Source organism: Terrapene carolina, unplaced genomic scaffold (genome assembly GCF_002925995.2).
Source record: "Terrapene carolina triunguis isolate 2854851 unplaced genomic scaffold, T_m_triunguis-2.0 Scaffold136, whole genome shotgun sequence".
In the NCBI taxonomy this organism is placed as follows: Eukaryota; Metazoa; Chordata; order Testudines; family Emydidae; genus Terrapene; species Terrapene triunguis.
Genome location: NW_020664487.1, coordinates 1964818 through 1975637, shown reverse-complemented (window position 1 = coordinate 1975637; position 10820 = coordinate 1964818).

The following is a 10820-nucleotide window of genomic DNA, read 5'->3' as shown; positions in this document are numbered from 1 at the left end:
GGGGGGGGGGCACTTTTTTTTGCTGCTTGGGGCAGCAAAAAAGTTAGAGCCGGCCCTGCCTTTATCAACATGAATTTCATCTCCTATTTTGTTGCCCAGTCACCCCATTTTGTGAAATCCCTTTGTAACTCTTCATAGCCTGCTTTGGAAACATGAAATTCAAAATGAAGTCTAGAGGGTTGCAGTCCTCTATGAATGGAAACTAACTTTTTCTTTGCACAAACTCCTGCAAATTAAACCCACAAGTTTGGCATAGCTCTAAAATGCCTGCAAAAAATGCAAGTGTGAATACAATATGCTATCTTGTTTGGCCATAGGCTTGCTGTGAAGCATACTGAATTCAGTAGAAGTCTTTTTATTTACTTCAGTGGACTTTGAGTCCAGTCCCATATGTACAAGTGGGCATATACCATGTAATTCTAAACTGTTTCAGTTCATTCTAACAGGAGTTAGATTGCAGTGTGATGAAACTACTTAACAGTATCTTTGGAGAATTTACTCTTGCTTGGAGATCCATGGTGAATTAACATCTGAAAAGTTAGTGTGTAGCTATTTTCTATTATATTTTGATGAAATGTTTCACTGAAACTTTGAATTTCAATTAAAAAAGCAACAACATTTTCACCAGTTGTTGTGGGGAAGAGAGAGGGTTAACCATCTACAGAATTGGTGAACATTTTTTGATTGTTGAAATATTTTGATGCCATTTCAAAATTTAGAAAAAATTTGAACTTTTGAAAAACTGGCCAAAAAGTTTTTTAACCAGTTTTTCAAACATCTGTATTGCTACTAGATCTAAAGAAAAAGGATGTGTTTTGTTCTGATTCTATTTTCTTGCATCTCTGTTCATGAGAATCAGTCACTTTTTTGTGACAAATTATTAAACTGATAACTAGGTCACATATCACGCGTGGTTCGGAAAATACTATTTACATGTTGAGATGGGAGCAGAAGAATGACCTCTAATGAATGGAACTGTCACTAAGCAATAGAGAGCTTTGTGATTGGTTTATTGAAATAAATCAAATGATTTCACCTCCATCTAACCCAGAATATCTTAAAATGGATGATAACCTTCTGCTAGAAACATGGTTAAGTTCAGCTGTTAAGTACATTTGAACAAAAACTAGTGTGATTCTTTCATGTGAACGAGCCATTAGATCCAATTTGTTTCATGTGATGCATGAAGGTCACAAAGACTGTAGAATGTATCATACCTATTTTATATGGAGCAGTTTAAAATAACCATATTTCATATTGATAAGGCTTAAGATGATACAATAGTCACTAGTGTTGAGCACTGGTGTTTTTGTCGTATGTGATATAGGTTCAATCAAAATAAAGTAGGAGAACATTATGGTTGGGGTATAATTTTGATAAGGATGTGAGGACAGAAGGTATTGTGGTTACTCCAATGGACTGGGATCCAGGCGTTCTAGGTTCAGTTCCTAGCTCTGTCACAGATTTCCCATGTGATGTTTGGCAGGTCACTTAATCTCCCTCTGCGTCATTTAAAAAAAAATCATCCTGTGTCTGTTTTGTCTATTTGGAGATTGTAAACTCATCAGGGCAGGGTCTCGCTCTTATTCTATGTATATAGTGTGCCTAACACAATGGGGCCCTGGTCTTGGGTGGAGATTAGGTGCTAGGTAATCCTAATACAGTACAATCACCATCAGATTGGGTATGCATGGGTTTGGTAAACCTAAAATGGCAGTCTCCCCTTCCAGGGATTTGCAGTCCTAGCAGGGTGGTTGGAATTTCCTATTGATGTGTTCTGGTGTGCAGTGTTCCATCACACAGGTTTATTTTATTAGAAGTGATTTTCATATCTAGACTATAGAGAGTACATAGTTTTGAAGTCTGTAAAATGGGGATAATAAGGTTTCCCTTCACTCTGTCTTGCTATTTCGATTGCAAACACTTTTGGGCACGGACTGTCTCTTGCTGTGTGTTTTGTTCAGGGCCTTACAAAATGGGACCCTGTTCTCCGCTGGCACCCTTTGGTGCTACTGCAATTTTGGCAATTTAATTGGCAACCGAATATTGGTGCTTTTCATAAAGCCTTGCAATTAGGGGGAAATCTCAGATTTCATTTTAAAAAGGATGTAAGTTTCTAGCCCTCACAGTTGTGGAGACAAGCTTGATGACAAGGCCCAAGTGCAACCAAAAAGTTCCAAAACAATTGGGCCTAAAATAGGGCCTAAAAGTCATACATTTAATTTTATATATATATAATTTATGACTTTTAGGTCCAAGATATAAATAAAATGTATGACTTTTAGGCCCAATCGTGTGTATGTGTGTGTATAATTTTATGACTTTTAGGCCCAATCTTATGATTTGGGGGTGGGGGGGGCCTTGAAGATTTGAGTTTGGCAGTATGGCTACTGCTCTATGGACTACAAGCTTCCACCTGTTTTGCAGATGTTTGTCCTATCTCAGGTAGAGTGAGTGACCATAGTTCAACCTGGAGGTGATGAAAACATGGCTAAGTCTTCATTTGAGAGCAATGGTCAAAGTCTCTTGGCCAGGGAAATGTGAAAGAAGCCATTTCTCCCCATTGGCAATCTGAGTAATAAGAAATCTAGGAGGATTCCCACTGCCTGGATGATCTGTGGTGTGGCGACCTAGAGTTTTGGTGATGCTACCATAATGGCAAGTTGCACAGTGTGTTTCCGTTTTCTACCAGCATCACTTCTGTCATTCCTGGTTTGATCTTGGTCCAAAAGACTGTTCTCTATACATCTCTGGAGTTGTTCCAAGTCAGGCATTGTGCTGATTTGGTGATGACTAGGGCCGTGTCAGTACAGGAGAAAGAGAGTTGATTTTTATCCAGATACTGTTAGAATTAGAGCCAGTAAGAAATAGGGAAACATTTTCCTTTTTTGAAATTTTAAAAGGTGAGGTTCTTAAAATTCAAAATGATGGCAAAGAACTCTGTCAGGGCTGATTCCCCACTCTGGCACTTCGAGTGCAGAAGGTGGGGGCCCACAAGGGTTCTAAAAATTAATACTGGCCACTCCAGCCTTGTATTAAACTCCCAAAGTTACAGCTTCTCTCAGACCTCGGCTTCGTAAACGCTGCCACCACCCAAGTGAAAAACTGCCTCTTGCAGATCCTGGAAAAACTCACTTGGGAAGTTTTCCCTGAGGCCCCTCAGCTTTTTTACCCCTCCCTCGGGGAAGCCAAGAAAGAAAACAAACAAAAGGGAAACCCAGCTGTTGCCACCAGCTAATTGAAAAACATATGCACAGATCTTCTAAGACACAAAACCAATCAGGTTCTTAAAAAAGGTAAATTTTATTAAAAACAAAAAGAAAGAAAATACATCTGGAAATTAGGCTTTTGCTAGATTTTAAAAGAGCAATTCCAAAAATTAAACACCCAAAATAGCTTTCTTGGGCGTTCAGCTTAAAAGTTACAAGCAACAAAAGCATCTGGGGTTACCCCAGAGGAGTCCACAAACCTTACAGAAAATAAAAGAAATAAACCTGATCGCATCTATCTAAACATTCCCTGTCCCAATGAATCCTTCTAGGTATGGAAGATGATTTTTCATACTTGGTTCAAACGTTACACGGCATTCCTGCTGCCCCTGTCTCTTCAGCCCAGAGAGAACAACAAAGAGACAAAGGGAAAAACTTTTTCCCCATTTTAAAAAGTTCTAGCTTTCCCATTGGCTCTTTTGGTCAGGTGCCCACTCCTTTCCTTTTACCTGTGGCCTTGTTAACCCTTTACAGGTAAAGCAAGCAGAGAACAGCTACCAAGAGGGACTTATAGCTAACTGGCTGGATGGGTGTCCATAAAAGGGAGCCACCCCCCCTCCCTTCATTTATCACAAGCTCTATAATTGGTTGACAGATAGGTGAGAAAATTCATGAACATTTTAAATGAAATGTTCCCAATTCTTTATTTTAATGTCAAAATTTTATTAAAATTTCAAATTAACCCTCCCCAACTTTAATTGGTGTTTGACTTCTAGAGGCCACTCTTGGTTGGAAGTGAGGAACATTGGAGAGATTTGTGGGGAAAATGTTGCACGGCCGTTACTCATACTGCAACTGCTCTATAGATAAGTATGATGAATCCTTTTGTCTCTTGGGCTGCCAATTTGGCACCATACACAAACACTAAAAATTCCAAGATTAAAAAGGTGCCCATCATCTATAGTATCTCAGTAGTTGTCCCATTATCTCTTGCTTAAATCACAGTGCTGCTTTTTGTAGTCTGAACCAGTGTGAAGACCGAATGAGTCCTATTTTAAGCAATTATTGAAGTTGCCTTTCTCCAATCAAAGAGAGGTATTAGTGAAATGAATGGGAGTAATTAGATCTAATTTAGTCATGCAAATGAGTTTAATTAAACGAAATCTACTCTTTAATAACTTCTGGGGAAAATGCTGTTCCTTATGGAGTTTGAAATTTGGTTAAGCTAACAAGAAACAATAGCTGAACTGATGAGACCATGATGTTGTAATCTGCTTATGTAAATAATGACACTTACAGTATTTAGTCAGCGTCTTAGTAGATGCTTATGGTGGTAACAAAAATGGACGCTGAAACATTGAGATAAATTAGAGCATGCATATCCCACGTACAGTTGCTATGGAAGGTTGGTTAGTAGCTTCACTTTGTTTTGCTTTGAGGATCCATCTACTTAAGGTAAAGCAAGTTTAGGATCTTGAAAAAACCAAGGAAGCATCCTGGTAAGAAAGCTTTTTGATATCTAGGTCATTGGTATACTAAAAATAACATAAAACCTTAGATTAGAGAGCGAGAGATGAATGTAAAAATGGATGGACAGCAGGGCAGATGGATAGGTGAATGGTGGATAGATGGGTGATGGAGAGATAGGTGGAAGATAATAGATACATAGAGAGATAGATGGATGATAGATTAGACAGCCTTTCCTAACAAAATATTGTTCTCAATCTGCATGCATGGATGCAGTACTTCCTGTTAGCTTTTGTCTCATTTTCTCCTACTGGTCAATTTGTTTCTTGTATCTGTGTCTTGTATCTGCCGGTTTTGTCATGTCTTTAAGATCTCTGGGACTGGGGTCACGTTTTCTGCATGCTTTGTATCATGCCTTGAACATTTTAGGCTCTAAATAAATAATACACCTGGAAAGTTGTGCTCTTTTACCCCAAAGCTTGTGCATTATAAATTATGTACTGTATACATAATAAAGTTGTCTAGTTTGAGTGAGATTTTTAAAGGCACAAATGAGAATTAGGTGACCAATTCTCAACAACGTTCAGTGGGAGGTAGGCACCAAACTCCCTTCTGTACCTTTGAAAATCTCCCCCTTCTTTTTATTATGCACAAGAATTATGGAGAAGTACAATATCAAAATACTAATTTCTCTCTCTATAGTAGTTTCTGATACTTTTTCAATTTTCTTTTGTTCTTTGAGTCTATTCACTAATCATAACTTTCAGCAGTTCTATATATTCAAGAAACTCCCTCAACTCTCTTCTGCCTTATTTCTATTGCATTTGGCCATACAATTAAATGAACATTATTTCAAGATGTATGGCTCAGCCAAAGCTGAGCTCACAATGAAATTCTCTGGTCATCTTACTATTAAGATCCCTTTCTGCAGTACTCCTTCCTAGACAGTCATTTTGTGTGTGTGCAACTGATTGTTCCTTCCTAAGTGGAGTACTCTGCATTTTTCCTTATTGAATTTAATCTTATTTACTTCAGACCCTTTTTCCAGTTTGTCCAGATCGTTTTCAATTTTTATCCTATCCTCCAAAGCACTTGCAACCCCTCCCTGCTTGGTATCATCTGCAAACTTTATAAGTGTACTTTCTATGCAATTATCTAAATCATTGATGAAGATATAAAACAGAACCAGACCCAGAACTGATCCCTGTGGGATCCCACTCAATATGTTCTTGCAGCTTGACTGTGAACCACTGATAACTACTCTCTGGGAACAGTTTTCCAACCAGTTGTGCACCCATCTTATAATAGCTCCATCTAGATTGTATTTCCCTAGTTTGTTTATGAGAAGACATTATCAAAAGCCTTACTAAAGTCAAGATATACCACATCTACCACTTCCCCCCCATCCACAAAGCTTGTTACCCTGTCAAAGAAAGCTATTAGGTTGGTTTGACATGATTTGTTCTTGACAAATCCATGCTGGCTGTTACTTATCACCTTATTATCTTCTAGGTGTTCGCAAATTGATTGCTTAATTATTTGCTCCATTATCTTTCTGGGTACTGAAGTTAAGCTGACTGGTCTTCTAATCCCTAGGTTGTCCTTATTTCCCTTTATATAGATTGGCACTACATTTGCCCTCTTCCCGTCCTCTGGAATCTCTCTCCCGTCTTCCATGACTTTTCGAAGGTAATCATTAATGGCTCAGATATCTCCTCAGTCAGCTCCTTGAGTATTCTAGGATGTATTTCATCAGGCCCTGGTGACCTGAAGACATATAACTTGTCTAAGTAATTTTTAATTTGTTCTTTCCCTATTTTAGCCTCTGATCCTCCTCATTTTCACTGGCATTCACTAGGTCAGACGTCCAATTGCTACTAACCTTTTTAGTGAAAACTGAAACAAAAAGGTAATTTAGCACTTCTGCCATTTCCAAATTTTCTGTTATTGTTTCCCCCCCTCATTGAGTAATGGGCCTACCTGGTCCTTGCTCTTTATCTTGCTTCTAATGTATTTGTAGAATGTTTTCTTGTTACCATTTATGTTTCCAGCTAGTTAAATCTTGTTTTGTGCCCTGGTCTTTCTAATTTTGTCCTTACATACTTGTGTTATTTGTTTATATTCTTCCTTTGTAATTTGATATAGTTTCCACTTGTTGTAGGACTCTTTTTTGCGTTTCAGATAATTGAAGAACTCCTGGTTAAGCCAGGGTGGCCTCTTGCCATACTTCCCATCTCTCCCATGCAGTGGGATAGTTTGCTCTTGTGCTGTGAAACAAGAACAGTGAGTTTCAAATGGTTTCATACTATCCATCTGTGAGGTGTAGTATGGGAATAATCCATGTATTTTGACGGAATTATTAACAGACTTTCTATGCTACTGAATGCACGAGAATAACAAGGGCAAGCTGGCAAAGAACCATTGACACAACTTGCTTCCCTTTCCACAGAGAGAATTGCACAGCTGCGTTAGGAGTGGTGCTGAAAGGTTTAAAGTGGTTAAAGCCTGGATACTCAATGCCATTAGGATCACTTTGAAACTCATTTTGTGGGCTGTGTTGTATCCCATGTGGGAGTCTTAAAGCATGGTCAGATGCACCTAGGGGGCCGTACGGGAGGGGCTCAGACACTGATGTTTGACAGAAGACAGAATGAGGAGACACTGCTAAAGAAAGGCTTTCTGGAAGACTGAGTTAGCAGGTAGAGAGCGTATCACTAAAGGCAGGCTTTGCATCTGAGCTGAAAGCACCTTCCGTTTGCTCATTACAATGGGAGAGCCCAGTTTCATCAGCTGCGTGCAGCTAGGGCAACTATATGACACACAACGCCACAGTCACTGCCGGGGTGGGTACAGCTTCATTTAAGTCAGGAGAGTTGCATCCATTGGTGGTGAATGTGGCCCTGTGTGAAGAAGGATGACTAGACTATGGGTCATAGTCCTTGCTAGATTAATACCTATGTCATTCATCTTCATCTTCAGAGGAGTTACACAGGTGCACATCAAAAAGAGACTAGTTATGAGATTGTGCTTCAGTCAGGACAAAGGCAGCCTAAAAGGACTGTCCAAGGTCTGGGCAGGACTATAACGAGTATTGCTGATTCTTTGCTATTCCATTTCTTGTTTTTGTAGGTAGCTTGAGAAAGTGCAGGAAAATCCCTTTAATGGGAAAGAAGGTCCGATGAAAGCCCGTAGGACAAAGGCTATTGGGAGTCTGAAACCCCTAGAATAGTGTCAAGTTTGAAGCATGCTTTCCTCTTACAGAAAAAATCCCAGGAGTGAAAAATCTACTGCAAACATTGTACGAGGTTCATCTCACTCAGGTGAGCTGCAGGTCCTTAGGAGCCTGACTAGCTGGGTAGCTGTGCAAAACCCTTTATAGAGTAGATGAGGGGATTAAATGCAGCTTCTAACAGTGTTAACTCCTCTGCAAATTGTTGATCAGAAATTCCCTGGATGCTTCCAGAAGCAAACAACATGGAGTAGCCGCTCCCTGGCTCCTTCACAATCCAACCATACCCCAGCATACATCCATGGAGCCCAAAGTATGTGGCGTTCACAGGGAGGGTATCAGCATGGCCAGAGAGGGGAGAGAAATACAGACTGGATCCACTGTTTTCTGCTTCGTGTTCCTGGCCCTAATTGAGTGACAGTTTGTTCCCCTCCATATGTGAGGGGAGGAGAGCATCCAGACCCATACTCTGGTAACGCTGTTATCCAATATGTGTGTAGTTCTTCGATTACAGCTAGAATCTTGTAGAGCTTATTCTCACTTAGATTAAATGGCTGTTCTCTAATGGTGAAATTCCTCCCCTCCCCTCCTGGAGAAAGCCCTGCTCCCTTTTCACAGGTAACCCCGATGTGGGGGTGGAATCTACAGCTCCTTAACCCAGAGGCTGGGCCAGGAACAGGTCTGGAATGGCTAGTCCAGCCACTTGGGTTTTTGGAGCAGTCTCTCTGTTTTGGCTGGCTGTGAGAAAGCAACATGCACTACACCTACACTGTAAACAGATAATTCTCAGTGAGTCATTACTTCGGAGCTATAAACATTGTCTGTGTTGTGTTTGCAGTGATAGTAATTAAGAGCCCAAAGGCAATTCAGAAAATAACAAATGAGCTTAAACAAGAGCTAAACTGAAATGTACATGCTGGGGGGAGAGTATTCTATCTGATTCCACAGAACTCCCTGCCTGGAACTTTCCAGCAGGCTACAGAGTGACAACACTCTCAAAAATGAAAGATAAGTTAGCAGGGCTACATTACCAAAACAAATTCTCATTGACTGATCACTTCCTAAGGGCATGACTCTCCTTATAATAGTTCAGAAAACTGGCTAGATTAACCCTTTCCTGGGTGTTACACAGCCTGGCCTCTATGGTCTTTATTTTCATCTCTCAGAGTAAAATGTTAGATGCCAATCTAGCAAAGACTTAAGTACATATTTAACTTTAAGCATGCAACTAGTCCCTTGACTGTAGTGGGACCAACTCCGTGTGCTTAAAGCTAAGTGTGTACTTGAGCACTTTTCTGGATCGGGGCCAGCGTGTAACTTCCTGTTGAACAGAAAGATGTTCACAGAAACCTTCCAGTTTGACATTAGGGACATTTTGAGTTTGGATGCAGCATTTCTTTTTTAGAAGAATCATACGCAGCATGTCATTTAGCAAAGACAATTCCAATATGGCTTACACCATACATCTCTTTCTGACGTCTCCAGTAGCTAGAGGTCCAGGTGGCAAGAATCCAGCTACTTCTGGGCCAAGACTATTGAAGCTCCTGCTTTTATATACCTATGTCAGAAGCACCCTCTGCAATGCATACAGCTCAGTTTTTACCAGAGAATCCCACTGCTGAACATACACGTCTTTTAAGCAAGTCAGCGAACGATCTGTGCTGTCTTCAATAGATAAGCTTACTAGTTTAGTAATATCAAAAGGAAAATCGCTACACACATGCAACCTGCTCAGCTTTTAGGGGGGTTTATTATGTGTTCGTCTATTTCTCTGCTTTCACGTAAAGCCTCTACCCCAATCAGGGCATAATTGTGGCCCTTAGCGTGAATTGCTCATAAACTCATAAACTTTAAGGTCAGAAAGAACCCTCATTGAACATCTAGTCTGACTTCCTGCACATCACAGGCCACAGAACCTTTCACATCCACTCCTGTAATAGTTCCATATCCTCTGGCTGAATTACTGGGGTCCTCAAATCATGATTTAAAGACTTCAAGTTACAGAGAATCCACCATTTACTCTAGTTTAAACCAGCAAATGACACTTGCCCCATGCTGCAGAGAAAGGTGAAAACCCCGTGTCTCTCTCAATCTGACCTGAGGGAAAATTCCTTCCTGACCCCAAATACGGCGATCAGTTAGGCCCTGAGCATGTGGGCAAGACCTAACAGCCAGACACCAGGAAAGAATTCTCTGCAGTAACTCCGAGCCCTCCCCATCTAGTGCCTCATCTGTGTCCATTTGGGGATATTTGTTACTAGCAGTCACAGATTGCCTACAATGGCTTGTGGCCCATCCCCTCCATAAACTTATCAAGTTGAGTCTTGAAGCCAGTTAGGTTTTTTGCCCCCACTGCTCCCTTTGGAAGGCTGTTCCAGAACTTCACTCCTCTGATGGTTAGAAACCTTCATCTGATTTCAAGCGTAAACTTGTTGATGGCCAGTTTATATCTATTTGTTCTTGGGTCAACATTGGCACTTAACTTAAATAACTCCTCTCCCTTCCTGGTGTTTATCCCTTTGATGTATTTATAGAGAGAAATCCTATCTCCCCTCAGTCTTTGTTTAGTTATGCTAAACAAGCCAAGCTCCTTGAGTATCATCTCATAAGGTAGGTTTTCCATTCTTTGGATCATCCTAATAGCCCTTCTCTACATCTGTTCCAGTTTAAATTAATCTTTCTTAAACATGGGAGACCAGAACTGCACACACTATTCCAGATGAGGTCTCACCAATGCCTTGTATAATGGCAATAACACTTTCCTATCTCTACTGGAAATACCTCACCTGATGCATCCTTGGATTGAATTAGCCTTTTTCACGGGTGCATCACATTGGCAGCTCATAGTCATCCTGTGATCAACCAATTCTTTCTTTCTTTCTTTCTTTCTTTCTTTCTTTCTTTCTTTCTTTCTT